The sequence below is a fragment of the Strongylocentrotus purpuratus genome, unplaced genomic scaffold, assembly GCF_000002235.5.
Source record: "Strongylocentrotus purpuratus isolate Spur 01 unplaced genomic scaffold, Spur_5.0 spur5_scaffold_7, whole genome shotgun sequence".
In the NCBI taxonomy this organism is placed as follows: Eukaryota; Metazoa; Echinodermata; class Echinoidea; order Camarodonta; family Strongylocentrotidae; genus Strongylocentrotus; species Strongylocentrotus purpuratus.
In genome coordinates, this window is record NW_022145613.1 from 3,710,242 (window position 1) to 3,731,701 (window position 21,460).

A 21,460-nucleotide genomic window follows, 5' to 3' on the forward strand; every position below is an offset into this window, starting at 1 on the left:
CAATAACATGAGACCATCAAAGTTAAGAATGGCAATGCCACAGTCACAGAGAGTGATTAGCCGGTGTTAGAGTGGGGGAAATAAACCGAAATGATAATTGTGAATCTTCCTGGTAATTGTAATTCCATTTAAAGTTTTTGAGATTGATATATCTTTAGGTCATCTCCCAGACCATTTCAGTCCTTTTTGGTGAATACGCATCTGTTTATCAAATTGTAAGGGGGCTGAGATTTTCGTTTCCCTTGTACTAGTGTAAGCATGTAGGTCTATATCACTCATCAAGCTTAGATTTTATAATTCGAGATAATACTGTAGTTACATTTCATTTATTGATCAATCTAATAATTATATTATTCTGAACTGCAATTTATACCAGATCAATAGGATCAATATCCAGACTTCTGATTGAAAGAGGGGCGTTAAAGATTAAGTTGGGTTCTGGTCATGCGATTGCATTGTGAAAGAAAAGGTGTGGAATGGATCAGAAAAAGTTGATCATGTAGCATGTAAGTACACACCGTACTGCAAGGTTCTGGAGTCATCAAAATCATAATAAATTGGGGCCAGTCTTGGTAAAGTAACAATCACTGTACACCGAAAGATGAATATGGGACTACATAAATGGTGTCGGGGCTACTAACCTTGATTTCCTTATCTTTCTATGCTCATTACTCAGCCAGTATAAATTTTCTACCAAAATTGTTTGGCGAATAACATTTATTTGTAATCTTGAACATTCAGTGTAAGTTTCGTTTGATTCTGTGAGAATTCATTTTCTTTTTTTTTAAACCAGAACTCAAGATTATCTTTAACACTTTGCTGGAGGGTATAAGTTAAGGATCTCCTTGCTGTGCAGCGTCGTGGTCTATACGTGAATCACTCAGAAGCTAATTAGTTGCGCTCGGATTTCCCTATCTCATGAACGCCGAATATAGACATAATGTGATCAATGTTTATACTCATGCCTCTATAAATCAATATATTTATATTTTGAGTAGAAAACTCATTGGGCATGGTTCATCAGTCATTCTTAACTGATTTATAACATTCTGTTGACATTCAAAAACACATTAATTATCATAAACTTTATTCTCATATTGTTATCAGAATGTTTACCCCCTTTTCATCTTCAGCGTATGTTATGTTATTGAAGATTCAGATTGTCGTTTATAGTATATTTTGTAATGAAAGTTATCTTCTTTTTTTTTTAAATATTACGCCCGTCATAACTTGCATTAAATATGAATTAAAAAAGATAAATGTTCTATGCAATATTGTATTTTTATTAATGACATGTTTGACATTAATGATTCGTACGAAGCGAATTATAAGAAATTGAATTATAATTATATGATTGACGTTATATCAGATGTAGGCGTATTAATTTACAAAATACTTAAATGGATTAAGTTCTGTAATGCATTATGTTTCATGAAAGTTGACAAATTCTATTCAGATGATTTATTGAGATTAAAGTGAATTAAGAAAATAACAAGAATTGTTGAATATATCTTTATTTGCTGGGATGATATTGAAATACGACCTTCTCTCTCTCTCTCTCTCTCTCTCTCTCTCTCTCTCTCTCTCTCTCTCCTTTCTCTCTCCCTCTCTCATAACTATCTCTTCCCCTATTTCTATTTCTGTCTCTTCCCCTATTTCTCTTTCTCTCTCTTTCTCTTTCTCTCTCTTTCTCTTATCCCTTCTATCATGATTCCTCTCTTGTCATAGTATTTCGTCTAGACTTAGTCATCCCTATTATTCATTCACTCTGTCTCATGTTCTGTGTCCGTCTCTAAGTCTCACTCAATGAACTGTTTCTACACAAATTAGGTTGCAAGATTTTTTATTTAATTAACGACAAGAATAAAATAGTAAGTTGGCTGAATTTGAAGATGGAAATGGAAAAAAAAAAATTCTACTTCCGGTGATGCAAATTGATTCATACCTTTACATGTCGTGATGGTAATAATGTTGTTGATGATGATGATGATGATGATGATGATGATGATGATGATGATGATGATGATGATGGTGATGATGGTGGGGATGATGATGATGATGATGATGGTGATGATTATGATGATAGCGGTGACGTACGACGTACTCTTTTATATAGGTTTATGATGACGATGTAGCTATGATGATGATAATGATTTTTGTGGTGACAATGATGGTTTGATTTTGACCTTATACTGATTTTAGCAATTATATAAGTTATAATCTCCATGTTCAAATATTTAATTAAATAAGATGTATACCTTTCTGCTGATAAGCTTTTCTCTGATAAACCTTTTACCATGGCATGAGTCACGTGAGCCATGAACATTTCAAACCTACATGTATATAAACGAACATAGACAATTTGATTTCCCTGGAGTAGATGGGAGTGGTGAGATATCAAACGATGGTGGTAGAGTCAGGGGTACTGGTATGCTTTAGAACAGCCATACTTTCATTAAAATTCTCCCAAACTTCTCCCAGTCAATCGTTTACGCCAGTAACCAGCTTGAGGCCATGACGTTCGCACAGGTTTAAATGGATCACTGAACTAATGTTTCATTATATGACTAATAAGTTGAACGGTGATATTCCAAGAAAAATATTTTATATACGAATTATAAAGAATTATATACAGTATCTTGGAACATCAAATACTGGGATTTCAGTTTTTTTATGAATTAGGGAATAGTCTCGTACTACAGACTTACATGATTATTTCTGTGTATTAAATGAGGTCACACTTTTCATGAACTACGTTCAAAATTTTAAATAAATACTCTTTTTCATTTGTAACAGGAAGCAAAGGAAAATATTTCTATTTACAATACTATGATACAATATAAGTAACATTGCAGTAGTAATCTACATGTTTTTTCAAGTTTATACATTTACACACTGCACTCTACGAATGAAACAAAACATGAACAATGATGGCGCCAGATAGCATATCATATTGATACTTTTGATAAATCTAGTGTTTTCTATTTCGGCAACTGCATCGTTTATACCGTTTCAACAAAATTTGATACTACAGTAGTGAGTACAATAGATTATTAACTACAGTGTACAAGGTAAACGGGTTATTACAGTCATGAAACAGAGCGTCGTTTCCTTCATGATAATTTGAGTGCTGATAAATCACAAATTAAGACAACTTAAATCAACAAACTTAACAACAAACATGATATTTTTCCTCTTTGGACACATGCTTTACAGAATCTGTATTATTACCGTCATAATGATTACCATCAAAAGAATAATTAGCACACACTGGCATAGTTTTCATCACACTTTTCTTGAGTTCAAATGGCATAACAACTATATTACAAGGAATGTATCCACGTTAATTTCCACAAAGTGTTTTCAGGGAATATCTCTTTTTTTGTGATATAGGGCCTATTGTTTACAAAACTATAATATTGACTTGAAATGATATTTTTTCTTTCGGTTTTTCTGTCACTTTACCAGCCAAAATAAGGTTTCATCGGACATGTCTGAACGCTTAAAAAGTTTAGTTGCATAAAGGTTGCATTCACATTTGACTTATATCTTCATGAAGGTTTCCCGATCATATCGGGTCTTTCGAATAGAAATGATTACTACATTTTTAGTTTTAATGCGAGTAGATCAATTTTTATCTTTATGGCCAGTTGCAACAGTGCGGGTGACAACTAAACTCCAAAATACTACGCGAAACTTTTTAGTCAGTACGAATGAAATAGAAAAGGGTCAACCACTCAGTTAGAAAGAAACTCAGTCAAAGATGTAAAGATGATGCATGTGTGCACAACCGCATAATTTCTGTTTTCGCCCTTTGAATGACCATCAAGACAATTAAATTCCCCTTCTCGAAGACTCGCCCTAGGGTGAAGACCAAGCACTTGACTGACAAAATCAATTAGCAAGGATCAGGACGTTATATGGTGTTTGGTCCACAATGTACGGGAGGCGTAGTCGGAAATGTGACACAGCGAATGATTGGGGGGGGGGGGGGTATGAAGAGAGGAAGATCCACCATTTGCTCTGATTTTCATTTCATCGACGCTTTAGGGTTAAGAATCGGGTTGAGATTGGGTTTCAGGTTTGTATGTTTATTGTTCAGGTTAAGTATAGCGTTTTTTTTAGGTTAAAATTGCGAATTTGGTAAGTGTGGGACAATGACTGCGGAGCCACTAATTTAATCCAATGGGTGCAGTCTTACTTCATCAGTCGATATTATAGTTGCAACCATTTTCTATTCTCCATCCTTTTGTCAATGATTACTAAATTGTAATTTCTCCGATAAATAAAGTGATGTTCACGTTCAGTCATCTTCTTTTTCTTTGTTTCAATACTTAAGTTATAATCTCCATGTTCAAATATTTAATTAAATAAGATGTATACCTTTCTGCTGATAAGCTTTTCTCTGATAAACCTTTTACCATGGCATGAGTCACGTGAGCCATGAACATTTCAAACCTACATGTATATAAACGAACATAGACAATTTGATTTCCCTGGAGTAGATGGGAGTGGTGAGATATCAAACGATGGTGGTAGAGTCAGGGGTACTGGTATGCTTTAGAACAGCCATACTTTCATTAAAATTCTCCCAAACTTCTCCCAGTCAATCGTTTACGCCAGTAACCAGCTTGAGGCCATGACGTTCGCACAGGTTTAAATGGATCACTGAACTAATGTTTCATTAAGTTTCTAGTACATGGGATCTAATGTCGCACATGACCATTCATTACGTTTCCTCATTTATGGTTTTGTGAGTAACTCATTAGAACCTAATTATCCGATCAATTGGGTAAATCACTGGAGATAAAAGGACGAGAGACCTTCACTTTGACAATTCGTGCAATCAAGCTGAGTTCAGTAAAGTTTCGATTAATGATTTGACGAGACACTTATGATATTATGTCTGTCTTGAAATGGAGAACAGAGCCAAGATATAAATGGCTCTGAATAGAGCAAAGCAGCCGTATTATTTTTAAACAACTGATTGTTTATGTGTATAAAGTTACGGCGAACCAAATCAAACCCAAAAGGTGCGCGTTGATGAGAAAGAAACTCCGTTGAGCAGCTATACGTTGCTTGTTCTTTAAAATATTAATTAACACTGGCAATCGTTTTGGAATTAATTGAAAGCTTACATTTTTCATAACTCTAGTACCATCCAGTTGTGCATCGAAGAACTTAATATATTTACATATAATACACGGGCGATGAATCTTGCATCATTTGATGTAAAAGTATTTTGCTCGATAAAAAGCCACTAGCGACCGTTCTTGTGTGACGTAACAATAATATGTTATTATTTTCTGCTTAGGGAAGAAGTGATGACATGTCTGTGGTGATTGAGGTCGCTCTTCATTTTGGGAGGAGAATGGAACTCGGTGAAGTTAGGTAGAAAGCAGGCAGGAGTCTGGTTGATTTGCGAGCTGAATTTAGAAGAAACAAAATAGATGGGAAGAAAAAGATGGAAGGTGTAGTAACAGATGGGGAACCAGAAGAAGAAGAAGCACACACACACAAAAAAAAAAAAACGTGAAGAAGAGGAGGAACGAACAAGAGATTATAAGGATGAGAAGAATATAAAAGAAATAAGAAGAAGAAATGATGAGGGAAGGAAGAAAAAAAGAGTTTTAAGATTATGCTTATCTACGGGAACAGGGAAATCATATCTTTTAATCTTAGAACATGTACATGTGAACATAAATATACTCCATTGGTAAAACGAAATTAAATGTATTCAAACAAAAATATCGAATACATAATCAGTTAGTCTTTAATGCTTGTTCATTACTTCGGAGTAGAATTTGTTAGCTTGCTGTAATTATTGAAATATAAGATAAGATAAAATCGCACATGCGTGTAAAGATTCACGTTCTATCCGATATTAATCATCCTAAAATCGTCTATGCCACTTCCAGGCCACATTCAGGTTAAATTCTCAAAGTTACGAATTTCTCAGAGGCTTACTACAGCACTGAATAATGTGGAAAGCATTAAAAAGGTTTTCTCATTAAAGCCGTCTTTTCATTGTAAGCACCTGCATTAATTAATTTATTTAAAAGGGGAAAACTCAAACCCTTAATCAGTAAAAACCGTTAGTTCATCCCTTTTCTAATTTCAGTTTTATCAAGTTAAGTAATTGCGCTAAATTGGAAGACAGCTATTTCATTAGCATTAACAACCACGCATAAAGATTATCTATGACTATCTATGATCATCTAAAAAGTATAATCAGGGCAGCATAATTTATTGTGAACGATGGCTACTCTTAGATTATTAATTTGATATCAGCCTCAAAAAATTAAAATTCCAACCCTTCATCAATTCTTGTTAATGTGATTAAAATGCTATTCGGATTTCCGTACCAATGGTACTCCATAATTATGATTGAATATGACATTGTAAATTGTGGCCAGAGACTTGTCTTCATGATCATAGTATCACTGATACAGACTGTATATCTATTGAATCATTAAATGGACAGTAGCGAATGTCTTTGCATAAGGGTCGCTATATCTTCAGCACCATAGAATACTGTCATATCTACTTTAGATCAAGCTTATATCATTACCAACACTAATCACGATCGTCAATCATTTCCTCTCTGCAATTAGCGAGATGGTAATCATGTTATTTGCGACAGAATGGTCAAACAGTTGCAGAAAAGTCAATATTGAAACTAAAAGCTCCCGTTTGAGCTAAGGCAAAATTATAGCGCATGTAAATATCACATTAATGCTGCTAGATTTATCCTTCAAGCATGTTAATCCGGGCGTGATTTTTTCTGATGTATACGTCATTATACATTGTACACTCACCTGAAGAAGAAAAAACAAGGAAAGGTGAAAGGCTTCAGACTTCATTTGTGTAGGTGTCGTCGAAAAGAGTGCCTCTGATGAAATTCCTGTGCAAAAAAGGAAACATAGAATAGGAATTAAAAATAATGTCCCCAAGCTTATATGGCACGTTCGCAAAGACCTTCAAGATAAATCAATCGAATCATATTAGTGTGCATTATCCATGCATGGAAACGTGCGAACGTTTACAATACTTCAACATAATCTGAACAGTCATGTGTGTTGAAAGAAAAAGAGAAATACAGACAAACGAAATACGGAAATGACGACACAATATAAGATAATTTGAGCCAAGAAAAGGAGGAGGCTGGAGGAGTAACAGCAAGGGGCCTACTAAATACCGAAAAAGTTGTTAGGAAGATAATGATTATGAGAGACAAAAGAAAGTGAAATGAAACATTGAAAGAAGGGAAGATCAGGAGAGAAGAGAGAGAGAGAGAGAGGGAGAGAGAGAGAGAGAGAGAGGAGCAGGAGGAGGCGGAGGAAGAAGAAGTAGGAGGATAAACCACGGAGTTCGAATTCATAAATCTATAAGTGTCTCCACATAATATCTACTAAGATCGCAAAATAGTCGCCCTTCCAGTGACGTAACAAGTCCTTTTGTCTAATGACCCCCAAAATACCCAAACAAACGAAAGACACACACACAAACTCAGTACAGACGAATTGTCATTATGACATTTAAACCAGGTCTCCTGGATGCAATTAAATCCTTTCCACCGTAAAACACCCCTTTTCTTTTGTCTTAGTTTACGTTGGAATTATTAAGTAGGTAGTATTTCCGTATATGTGTACATCAATATTAATCGAATCGTGATGCAGCTATCATAAAATCGATCTCATCACCATTTATCAGAGTTCAACTGATGATATTGAAACGATAAAAAACCATGACTATCTGGCGGCTAAAATCGGAAGAAATAACGTAAAGATTGGAAGAGAAAGGAGTTATCGATGTCTTGGTAAATCACGCAATATCGCTGCAAGGACAGATTTTTCAATCCAACAGAACATCCCAATCAGAATAGAGGAGTGACTGTTGATAATATTGATAATGGCTGCAGGTAGGAGTGTTTTTCCTAAAGATGGAGCATGATTTATGAAAGCCTCTTCAAGGCCAAATCAACAGGATCTTCAAAGTGAAGTTATAGGGGACACGCATCCCATTGATTTCAGTGTGGATAAACAAAGTCATTTCTAGATCCAAGGTTTGACAACACTCGTTATACGAAAGATGTGCGTCACATAAAAAAGTGAATGGTCTCAAACATCATACTGTGACGGCTAACGCATTCATAATTTTGCCGGGTGTCTGACTGCCCCGGGGAGGGGGGGGGGGGGGTTCTCATATATTAAGACATGTAATACGGCGATGTTCAGCTCTAATGGGTCACTTTTTCACAAAAAAATATCACTAAACATGGTCCGTTTTGATCAATTTAAGTTTGGGTTGAGCGTTACGTTGACTGTATTACTGGCGTTGAGTGTGTTCAGTATATATGACGTATTGAGTATTTTGAGTGAGTTGAGTTTGAGTATATTGTAAAGCACTACATGAGTAAATACCTGTTTGAGATGACCCAGTCTCGAAGCCAAGTGTCTACCGGTTCCTCTGCGGCTTCGACATCCTCAATACCGGCGTACCTCTTGACCTGAGCGTTCTTCAGTGCGTCGTACAGCCGTGGCGATCTGCAGAAAAGTTAAAGGCCGTCTGTACTAGTTTGGCTAGGAGGGATAAGACCACCCAGGGTGGTCATTAACAGGTGGCTATCTCATCAACTCAGCTCTCAATTAACATAAGAAAAAGAGGATCATGGGGGACCAATGGTCACCGATTAGGCATTGCTTTCTATATAGAGGGAGCAAGTAGCTACAAGTAGTACAGTGGGACTTTAAGGAATTTTTATCTGAAAGTAACCCTTTTCGTTTATCATAAAAATTGACAGTTAGATCATTGGTGCAACTATCATATTTTCTCTTTAAATATCATATTAGGTCAACATGTTCAAGTGCCTTTTGAGTCTAACGTTTGAAGGGGCACGATTCAGGTTTTAAAGGAAAGATATGGGCCAGTTGTCCCCCACCAGCCTGAGTATCATGTTACAAAAGTGATTTTTGTATTATCATGATTACATACACATATATCATTGATTGTTGATAACAGTTAGTAACTTTGACATGGCATGGGTTTAGAGAGAGAGAGAGAGGGGGGGGGGGGGTGAGTGAGAGAGACACACAGAAAGATGACAATTGAAAACACAGACAGAAAAGAAAAGTTTGCTTTACATAATATCGTGATCAGAAGTGAGATATTCTCTTACCTGGCGGTATAACGAGCATTCCTGCCTTTGTTTTTGATTCTCCAGTAATTTGAAGCGTCTGAGAGTGAGACTAAGGCAATGAGTAGAACAGCAAGAGCAACTGTTGTTGTTTTATGATACATCTTGGCAAGTTGTGTGGATGATAGTCTGCTGTCAGACGGTGTGATTTAACGTCTCAGGTGGATGGGCCCTGACGATTTCTAAATCGAAACACAAAAAGGAGCAGCAACGAGCACGAATTAGACAGATAAAGTGATTGTTCTGAATTTTTAGGGTGCTCTTCTCCTGAAGATCCCTCAAGGGAATGGACTTAATGGAGGGGTTTAGTTCTGCCCTATATAGCAGACGGTAGAGTTACAGTAGACTGTAAAGGTGGTTTGAAATGCAGAAAAATAACTCATTGCTATGTAAAGTACTTTAGATACAGCCCGTTTGGGATTTCAAAGAACAACGTAAGTGCTACGTAATACTTAAATCACACCAGCGAAACCGACACCAGACCGACGACACACGAACCAAAAATACATCTCCCAAATGGCAAAGAATCGGTTTGACTGAGGCGCTAATACTGGTACATTGCTTATGAATGTAATATAAGGCCAATAGGGGTATGTAATATGTGTGATATATGTACAACCTAAAGCCTCGGTCACAAATGCCATTACGAACTGCTACGAACGCCATACGAACGATTTTCAGACAATAGAAATTATCGTTCGTACGAACCGTTGTGACCGTAGCATAAGATAAAGGCAGTCATGGGCATCTCATGGATATGTGCCTTATTTATCAAGTATAAGTATATGTTTCGTTTTGGTTCATTCTAATTAATAGTTATTGCACCATTTTCATCAAAAGCCCATATTTTGTTTGCTTATATTACTTAGTATATAAAATTTGCGTCATTTTTAATAAACATAATTATAAGACGGTGCAAACAAGTTCATTGGAAAAGATCTAATTTCGAATTCACACCCAATTTCATTTACTTTGATTATCAGATACAGGTATCCCAAAAGGAGCCACCATGTTCCGCACCTGAGCGATATATATATTTTTTTCTTTTTAAATTGCTTTATTCGAGCGGGTTTGTCAGGATGATGCCGAAAAGAATCGTTAGGATTTGTCAACCTGGAATGAAACCATATATAGATATAATTTTATAAAAAAAGAAAAAATTCAAGAGAGAGAGCTCAATTAATTTTCATAAATGAAGTTAATATTTTAAGAAAATATGTTGTTGGTGATAAAAGTCACAATTGACTGATTGCCATATAACGCTGAACAAGAACAACAAGAAGATTCATACAAATACATTCTTAAAGCTGATTATAGTACACTTTTATTGCCAGTTTAATCGAGATTGCTAAATAGTGAACAGTGGGTGCAATTATTCTGAATGCAGAAAATTTATATTCAAATGCTTTGTTATACAAATAAAAAAAATCAAGTGTGAGTTTTGTTGCAGCCATGTCATTTGCAGGTTTGTAACGAGACTTGGTCTCCGATTTTTGTTATGTGCCAGTCTAGGTCTCGACCACGAAAGCCATTGCTAAGTAGACGTAAGCAAGTTTGTATTTTGCAAATTGAAAATGAGAATTTATATCGCAATCATTTATTACACTGTACTCTCAGTTGCTTCTCAATGGCTGCACGTACTATCGAAATACTCTAATTTCCATTGGTTTTATATCTTCAATGATTTACTTCAATGTCCACTCAGGCACTCTCAGTCCCACCAAAGATATCACTTTCACTAACTGATTGTATTCGTATTTCTTATTACCAAATACAGTGTAATATACAGGCAGTATAAAATAGTTCTCTAAAAAAAAAAACACCAGTTGTGATTAATAGCTGTTTACAGTCCATTCAGGTATACGGGCAGGTCGGAAGCATGAATGTCCATGTAAATCGAGTTCTGAATTGATAATCAAGTTTGCATTTTGCACTTTGTCTCGGTACCAAAGGTCTCGACTATACAACATTGTCTATTTTGAAAATGAGAATTTATATCCCAATCATTTATTACACTGTACTCTCAGTTGCTTCTCAATGGATGTACGTACTATCGAAATACTATAATTGGCATTAAATCTGAATCGAAAATCTATTTGCAGAAAAATTATAGTAAACAATCTCTACAGGTATCATAAATCGAATTGTGGTATATTGTCTACTTGTCAAGGAAAGACAAACACAATTCACGGATGATTATGGGCCTAGACTAGACAGTATTATAGGCGTAACGTCACGCATTCATACACAGGGAATATTTATAGTCATTAATGTAATTAAATATGACGCTGCCCAGTTTGCCCACGACTGTTATTAATTATTTTTAACTATCCAAGTGATTTATAATTACGGACGTTACATCTAAATAAGAACACAATGCAACGAATGAGAGGTCACTCATCCAACCATCGAGCACTTAGTGTGATGGGAAAGAAATTCAAGGTTATGTAATAATCATATACCTATATAATTCAGGCTTTCTTTTGTAACCATATATACACTCGAGGTAGTTGGTCCATGCAAGAGTATCAAATTGATTAATGATATTGACCTTTAACTCTAAATTTTCTGCGATTAATTCAGTATGATTAAACTCATTATCTGTACCATATATTTGTAATCGACGCTAATATGAAATATTTATGCCTGGTATCTAGGGATGATTAGAGCAGTTGGGTAGTGTGTAATTTGAAGAAAACAAAAATGCTTTAAAGACCCTAAACATTTGTTTCTACGGGAGTTGATATCCTGTACACTCTGTGCACGCGATTTTAAATGAAGAGAAGATACAACTGAAATATACTAAAACCCAGATCTTTAAATTCTTTGAAAAAGAAAAACTCTGATTTACCAAACACTGGCATTGGCGTAATGTGTAATGTCCGACGCGAAATGTGTAATGTCTCACTAATTTATGATGCCTTTTTATTAATTTATTTTACATCTCCATTTTCCTGATTTAGAATTTTTTATTCAATTTTAGAAATTAAGTAAAGCCCGTAGGATAAACTGCGTTCGATATTCCATGTCTTGATATGCACTTGAATTCGCCCTACTTTTAAACTCTCCTCGCTCCAACCCCCTTAATCTCTCTCTCTCTCTCTCTCTCTCTCTGTCTCTCCCTCCCTCCCTCCCTCTCTCTCTCTCACCCCCTCTCTCTCTCTCTCTCTCTCTCTCGCTCTCCCCCTCTCTCTCTCTCTCTCTCCCTCTTTCTCATCTTCCTATGTTGTTTCCTTCTAGTTTTCTGTATATTGTTACATCTCCTCTGGTTTATTTTTTTCTTACATAATTTTTTTCTTTCTTTCAGTAAGTTAATATTCGTAGCGGAAAATTGCCTCTAGGCCATTGTGTCTGTCTTTCTGTAATTACGTTTTTTTGTCAGGTGCATGTCATTTGCATTTTAACGTTCTTTGTGTCTTCTTCTAAGAGGACACGGGCGGAGGGTGGAGTCCGAATATAGCAGGAACTACACGTTTATATACAGGATGGTGGTATTATGTGTATTCGCAGCTTAGCCACGTCATGCACACAAAATGTTTCCCGAAAAAAAGATTCAAAACCCCCAAATATCCGAAATATGACGAGAATATCTCTTTCATAAAACCTGACGTGTGTGTTCAGTCCACTTAACAAATTTCTGTGCACAGTGCGTGGTATTTACAGTAAAACGGGGTCAGATTCTTTTCTACATCCTCCTATACCTCCTCAGCATTATGCAGTATATTCTTATCTGACGAGTTTGTACATTTTACATACTCATAAGCTACTCATGAGGAACCTTAATTCCACAAGCCTTGCTTTCAATCAAGGTCACCCCATCTTTCTATTGTAATGCCATATTCTGCCAATTTGTTATATTCATGTCATATTTGTAATGTGTGTTATGAAAGAAAGATAAATAAAACTTATAACTTGAACTTGCAGTAAGTTTACTTCATTAACTTCCAGACAGTTTTCTTTTCAAAATGTAATCACATGACCAAGTACTCTACTTTATTTTTAACATAGACGGATACATTTCGAAGATACGTCATTTCATCGTCCTACATTCAGGCTCACATTACCCCTCTCTCCAAATCAAACCAATCAGGGTAAAGAGGTTTGATATAGAAAGCTGACTAATCTCATCAGTGACACTTTCGTCGAAGAACATGCTGCCTTATGAGCTAAATTCTTTTTACCTTATTTCATTAAAGTGACAAATGCATACGTCTAACTGACTGATGTGGTTAAATAAATGTTGTCACATAGACAGAAAAGCCTCTCTGTTCCGAATGTTGGTTTGACATAAACCTTGCCACTTCAGTTCAAGTCTGAATGATTGGTATGAACATTCGAGATAATCTGGGGGTGCATCAAATACTCTTGGTTTCCGCCGGATGTATTTCGGTACTTGTGAGCGAGATTGGAAAGGGGATCTAGCAAATAAACCTGATAATGAGTTTGGGAAACAAGTTGGATAAGTATCCTCTAATGCATGACAAACTGTAAAAGTCGACTTTTCTTCTTGCTTTAGGAAATGTGATCTGAAATTATTGGAGGGGTTGAATTAATTTTATGATGACCTTCCAATAAAACAAGAATCTCGGAAAAGCGCATTTTCCTTACAATCAACAAAATGAATTGTGCTAGTCACTCACTGCGTAATTTAATGACAATTATGATATCAAGGAGAGGTGCTTCTTTTACAAAAAAAATTGGTTAGAACCGATTATTACGGGACAGCATATTGACTTTACAATGTAAGTTTATCAAATCTAGACAAAAATACCCCTTGAAACACCGCTCAGGACAACTAGTCATTAGAAAATTACCCTAATTACATGTAGTCTCGGATTTGACGCCGCTGTTATTTTTACTGGAAAATACCTTGTAATTTCAATGAGCTTTCCAAATGTTCCTGTCCCATTCGCAGTAAATACTTGGAATGTGATTATTTACTGCAATGTCCACTCAGGCACTCTCAGTCCCATCACATAATTATATCATCTTCACTAACTGATCGTATTCGTATTTCTTATTTCCAAATACAGTGTAATATACATGCAGTAATAATTCTCAAAACAAAAAAAACAGTTGTGATTAATTGCTGTATATACAGTCCATTCACGTATACGAGCAAGTCGGTCCGAAGAATTACGTGAATTTCCGAAATCCGTAGAGGGTGTGAGCTAATATAATTATCTTCAACAAATTAAAGTGCTTTTCCTTTACCAGATTTTGAATTAATAATACGTGTAGATGCTAATGCCTTTGGCCAATGAGACAAAGGAAAGTGTTTATCGCATTTAGATTCGTACTTTATTTCGACATGTTGCTTAATGTTTCTATTTCTGTTTCTAATTCGTATTTGATCTCTCTTTGCTTCCAATCGTAATTCCCCTCTATTTAATCAAAAGCATTTGTTCTCTTGGATAGGATCTTTAAAAAGGTGATGCACTTACAGTGTAAGTTAATAGTTTCAATTACATCACTGTTACAGAGACATAAATATATTTACCAATAGCTCTCTACATAGAGTTCAAAGCCCTTCTGGCTCCAAACAGATTAATTTTACGTGCGATGTAAGCCTAAATGTTACCAAAAACAGCGGCCAATTCCACGCCGATGTTAACTTTTTTATGTGCGATCGAGTTCTAAATTGTCGAAAAATATGTCCACATCTACTCAAGATGGGCTAAAATGCACAAGAATGAAAGATCACGTGACTCTCACAAGGTGAATGTACCAAGATACGAGGGATGCTGAAGGATCGATATTGTTACCGATACCCATAGAGGTGTCGTCTGCCGTCACGGATCACTCACGCGACATTAGACTTGTCCTCTCATATTAAGATAAATATGATACTTCTCGTGCCCCAGACATGCGAGGGATAGATGGTGAAAATTGCACTATTTCGCAATCAAAGGCAGACGATCAGCTCCTCGCATTGGCGGGAAGAGCATTCTACTGCTTTCGATACATGTTCGTTATCTTGAATGTAGGTTCGACCACATGGGCGTCGGAAGGAGGGGGGGGGTGTGCGTTAGTCAAATATAAATCATATTCTCAGCTTGTCTGTCATGTACTTTACAATAATTTTTGTTTTTTCTTTTATTCTTCTTTTATCGGTTGTGCAGAACTTTTAGCTATATGGTCACGATATTTGCCATTCGACACTTTTTGAAAGGGACGACCTTCCCCTTAATTTGCGGGAGGGTAGAAACCGAGTAGCGAACTGTTTGGAGGCAAGTTGGGCAACGAAAGAGGAAATCGGTTTCTTTTAATAGCACACGCATCACCTCTAATTGAAATAAATGGTTGGAATCAAAGTGACTTGGCTTCAAGCAAAATGCCAGCGGCTAACGGAAGCTTTTATAGAGCGGGAAAAATCATTATCTCGCATCCTATCACCTAATTCATTGTTTCCGTAGATTTTCGCTGACGGACAATAAAAGAGATGCTCAGGCAACTAAGAACGTGCCTTAGCTACCATGTGATTTTGAAATAGTGAAGTATGATCTGAATCGATATTATCCATTTACCATTTTTATTTTATATGAATAATTATTAGGAATTTAAGTAACATAGGTATTATACCTTAATTTTGAAACGGAATTAGGGTTTGGGGGACACCTGTCTAATCCCATCCAAATGATTTTGATATAGTACATTTTCCCTGCTATTGCAAAGTCACGCATGTACATGAATAGAATATATTATATTAAGAGACTTTATCTTAATAACCAGACAGGCGCGTACGCAGGATTTTTTCAAGGGGGGGGGGGGGGTTAACATTTTTAAATCGGGCCGAGAAAAAAAATCACCGCAACGACTCAGCCGGCCGCTGAATAAGCGGGGGGGGGGAGGGGGTTCTCCGCTGGGGGGGGGGGGGGGTAAGGTCACCTTTTTTAGGTCAGCAATGGGGATAATTTTTTTTTTTATAATTAAATTTTTTTTAAAAAAACAAAGGGGGGGGTGCTTTAGGGATGTTTTAGGGGGGTTTACACACAAAAAATACCAAAGAGGGGTTTAACCCCCCCCCCCCCCCCCTCTGCGTACGCACCTGTAACTAGATAAGAGGCTACTTCTTCACTCAAAGACATAAATGCACCACGTTTATTAATGAGAGACAGCGAGAAATTGTGTAAGAGAGAGAGAGAGAGAGAAAGAGAGAGAGAGAGAGAGAGTAGGGGTGGGGCAGGGGAGGGAGAGAAAGTGAGCAGGAAGCTGAGTAGAAATAATATTATATGGAGAGACATGGGGATCCCTTTGAGCAAAATCTAGAAAGTAGTTGTCAAGCGAATCGTTGTCACTGGGATGTGTTCTAGGTGGAGATGTCGAGGTATAGTGGTTTATTCATTTGACTCTCAATACAAGGATGGAGGGATAGTTGTCATGGCAAAATTCAAATATTTGAAACAAACAAGACCGATATCCCCTTAGACACAGTTTAATTAAAACCACGATGCTAACAATAATACAAACACTAGCCGTAAGCATTCTTCTCGGTAACCTACAACTTTAATGATAATCGTGATCTTGGTTAGCAACCCATCGTCTGCAGCGTCCGATCGGTAGTTATCTACTGTCAACAAACTTCTATTCAACAAAACAAATTTTAAGTAAAGTCACGATTTTAAAACAGTGAGCGTCGTTCTTGGTTACCTACTATACTTTAATCATGTTAATGATGATCATGATCTTCGTCATCTTGGAAAGCAGCGAGTCACTCTCAGTCCCCAACCGACAGATATCTACTGTCACCAAAACCTACTCTGACTATTTAAATAAAACAATAATTAAATAAAACCTCTGTGCTAATCATAATATAACTACATTGAGCGCTATTCTCGCTGACAAACTACCTTGATGCTGCTCGTGATCTTGGACATCAACCTGTCATCATCAGCCCCCAATCGGTAGTAAGTAGATACCGGTGATTGACAGAACGCTAGGCGGTAGAGTCACAGACTCAATCGATCTTAATGAGTGAGGGGGACCAGAGGCCCCTTCATGTAAACCAGCACCACTTCATTGATACATTATAGTGCTGGTGATGAAAATGGGGGTTCTGCTACTATGAGGAAAGGAAAGATTTATAGAAGGTCAGGGAATGATAGAAAGTGTACTTTGCCTTTTTGCTTTTCTAGAAGCGAATCCATGCGATAGTGTCGCCATTCAAAGTTGGCCTGGGGGTTATATTACTACAGCCAAGGAAATGTTGAACGATCTATACTAAATTCTGGAGTAAATATTCATCTAATATGAATATTATCTTATAAATGATTTATAATTTTTTTATTTTATTGATTCTACTTATTCATCCTTTTAAAAATGAATTCTCTTTCTTTTGCTCATCTCTAAAGTGGCATGGAGTTCTTTGCTCCAATATTTTACGTACAGTAAAGTTAATATTTTACTTGTTTTGCTAAACGCAAGTAATGCTACAGGCCCATTTACGTATACACCCTTTAGTGATGGTAGTCATCGCGGTATTCTAAAACGATAGTTTGTTTGTCGATACAGTTAAGAGTGTAATTCTAATTTTAGCCGTCAAGGGAATTGGTCCGACCGAACTCAAGCCATCATTGCGCTTGAAAGCATCAATGTCTACTTAATTTTAATTGCACATTAATTCCAAACGACGCAGTTTATTAGGGCAATACATTATTAATACACACTGTTATGTATGCACAACTCAATTGTGAATCGACCTTTTGTCCCACATAATATATCGACATGCATTAGGTATGAGTATATTTGGAAACATTATTTTGACGACGAATGAGTGGTAAATGTTAACAGGATGTGATGCTTTATTCCTTCAAAGTTGGGTGAAACAGTCACGCTTTAATTCAATTCATACCTGTTTTGGAAGTGATGGATCATTTTCGACGTTTGATTATAACGCCTTCTTCGAAACGTTATTTTGACGTAGACAATTTGATTTAAAGGCAAAGTGTGGATATAACTTTCAAGGTTTAAAGTTAATTTTGCTCACGAAAATTAGGTTAAACAGTTGTACAGGTTATAACAGAGAATGTTTATAATAAAAACTTTTGGAAATGACTTGGTTCAATATTAATTGATATCCTTATGATGCTATTTAGCCAACAACCCACTAGTCCGACGGCCCAAGAAAACGACAGCCTAAGCTAAGAGAATAATTCAGTCTCATGAACCTTCTTGTCACTTTTTAGGGGGTTCAAGCGACCAATAAAAAAATACATTTACAAAACCGAAAATATCGTTCTCGTCGGCCTCCTAAACAGTTTTCAGATGGTTCACAAAACAACAGTCCACGAAGTCGAGATTGTCCAATTTTTCCCAATTACTTTTTCTAATCCCTCTTCTATTTCATGTGTCTGTTTACATGGTCAACCTGTTTTTTTTCCTCTTGCCTTGCTTTTCACTGAAAATTCTTGTGTAGTTTTATCGTTTATACTCTTATTTCATATTCTCTTTCTATTTATATTTCTCCAAATTATTGTTCTTTCTATCATCTTCAATTTTTGTCTGTCCATTTGATATCTTTATATTTTTATTTTTAGCCATCTTTCTATCATGTATTTCTTTGTTTGATCAGTCTTAATAATAAAAGGCCTCTCTTTCTGGCGGGCTACTGGGATGCCGTCAACATTTATAATGGTCATTTTCTTTTCCAAAAAAAATGTTCCACCTGATGTCTTTTTTTATTTGTATATGTGACGTCTATTATCCTTCGGGAGGATCCTTAGTCCTAGCACTATAGAATGTTAGAAAGCGAACCTCCAAAGACGGGGGCGATAGCCATTAGTTCACACGGGATAACATTACTAACTCATTGCAGGTGTATGGCCTCGGTACGTTTTATATAATCATGTATATACGGGCTGACAAACAAAATAGAGATGGAAATCAAGGTTGCAAAGCTAAAGTCAATTTACTTATATAACTGAGGACTCCTTTCAATATGTAAATAAATCATGTGGCAGTTAAACATTTACGTTTGTGTTGTAATTTAATTCTGACGAGCTACGAAAAATGTATAATCAATTATATCATTTAAATCATTTATTGATAAAAGTATCAGCACTTAAACGACAGTCATTAATGAACGCGAAGCTTTTCTTTAAACGATCATGGACTAGTAAGTCCATGATACGATTTACAGAATTTCACTATCAAACCATGGACTTACTAGTAAGTCCATCATCAAACAAAATATTCAATAGAGTGAGAGAGCATATTACATTATTACGTCATCCATCATTCATATAAGAAGAAAGTGAAAACAGATATACAACAAAAATGTAAAGTATACAAAGGATGACTAACGACTTTGAAAAATGAAAGTACTTGGAGAAAAACAAATTAAAGTAAATATGACAAGAATGATGTTAATAAGAATAGACCGTTTATCTCAAGGGACTCTAAAAGCAGATCGTCACACTTAACAGATATTTTACACATGAAACCTAAAGGCATTTTATCAATTTCCTTGAAGCTGACTCCAGAAAGAATCTTTGGTATTTACATTCACGAAAGGAAAGGGCTTGCCCTATATGTTTATCGATTTGATCGAGTTATATTTGTCTACCTACAAATCTGGCCGTTTAGCAACTAAAATAGGTTATTTACCCTCGGGTACAAGTCTCATCTTTGGCATTTGGGCTGTATCTGTACAGATTTCGTGTAAACAATTAGGAATCAATAAATAGGGGAAGTTGATAAAATGAACCGTTTGATATTTGAGCTATAAATCCTTCTCTTTCAAACCTAAACGTTGAATACAGATTTTAGAAAATATTTCTGGGCGCCGGAGGTGTGTCTGTACGTCATGCAAAATTGAAAAACAACTCTCCCTTATCTTGTTTATACAAACTGCTTCTGCAAATAGATACATTCGTACAGAAAGCTTAACAAGAATACTTTACAATACAAAATATTTCCGTTTTTTAATGTAATCAAATTGAGGGAGAGAAGCAGAAAGGACGAGGATTGAGTATAAGAAATATAAGAGAGAGAGAGAGAGAGAGAGAGAGAGAGAGAGAGAGAGAGAGAGAACAATTGAGAGTGTAAAGGAATGTATGCATTTACATAATGGTTAAATCTTTGAAACTGATTTATACTATTGGTTAGCCAGTGTTGAACTTTTACTTGCACTACTTAATAAAGACGGGATAAACTCTTAAAAAATAATAATCGCGCGGTTCCGTTTGGTAAAACATATTGCGGGTTTAGTGGTGAATATCATTTCAATAAATTTGATCACTGTTGCATCTGTATTTTGGCGGCACAAAAGTATATTACTTTGTTTGTTAAATAGACTTTAGACATTTTCATAACTAATTCGAATTCTGTGGCTTTTTGGTAAAGTGTTCTAAGGATTGTTCCACATCATCTTTATTATTATAACAATGTGTAATATGGCTTATCAGTTCCTCCAGTCAAACTTCTACAGCGATGAAGTGCGTAGGAGTTAACAATTTACAACAAAACTTCGCCTTACATACAGGAAGGGAATGACCCAGGAAAAAAAATCGCCAAAAGAAGAGAAATTCGCATATAATGCCCGGGTTTTCGAAGAAGTACAAACCTGTCTCTTGGATCAAGCTATGAAAATATAATTAATTAAAAATATATATATATTTGCGAGTTTGTATATAACTAGACAAAAACCATTATAGTTTAGATATTTGATGCATTTTCCATGAATTCTATTTATTCATGATTTATTTATTCTCATCTTTTATTAATTTCTGTAAGTTTTCTATCAACAATACTATCGCATGGTAACGACGGCGTGCATTTTTACTACCATCTATATGAAGCACAACGGTTTCGAATGGAATGGACCTACTTGTATCGCGGCGAAGATTAAATATTAATAAATTATACTTTTAGTCGTGCGAAAATTTATTCAATTCTTCGAAATGCCATTTTCTAAAATTAACGTTGTAGAAAATAATGAAAAAAATGAAAATGAAAAGGAGAAGAAGAAGAGGAGGGAGAAGAAGAGGAAGAAGAAAAAGAGGAATAAGAGAGAAAAGGAAGAAGAGAAAAATAAGAAAAAGGAGACATAGAAGGGGAGAAGCAATTAATCCCATACCTCTCAAGAACATCTTCTTATTATGTTGACAAATGAAAATGCAGATTCAAGAAAAGATGATTTTTGTTTTTGTTGTCAATAACAAATAATTATTAAAAACAAATAATTCCATCAATATTGTCAGACCTCAGGCGAAAGACTAAATTAACCTTTTTCTTTGCCAATTTATATACGAACCCCCGTTAAGT

The 21,460-nt window shown here is 35.9% G+C and overlaps 1 long non-coding RNA gene across 1 annotated transcript; it reads right to left on the reverse strand.

The window, feature by feature from the left end:
* Positions 1-2,666: 2,666 nt before the first annotated feature.
* Positions 2,667-9,374, reverse strand: LOC105445038. Its single transcript, XR_004062108.1, has 4 exons — positions 9,179-9,374; positions 8,424-8,546; positions 6,819-6,904; positions 2,667-5,426 (listed from the first exon to the last, which is right to left on the reverse strand). It is a non-coding gene; the product is annotated as an uncharacterized LOC105445038 (long non-coding RNA).
* Positions 9,375-21,460: the final 12,086 nt, after the last annotated feature.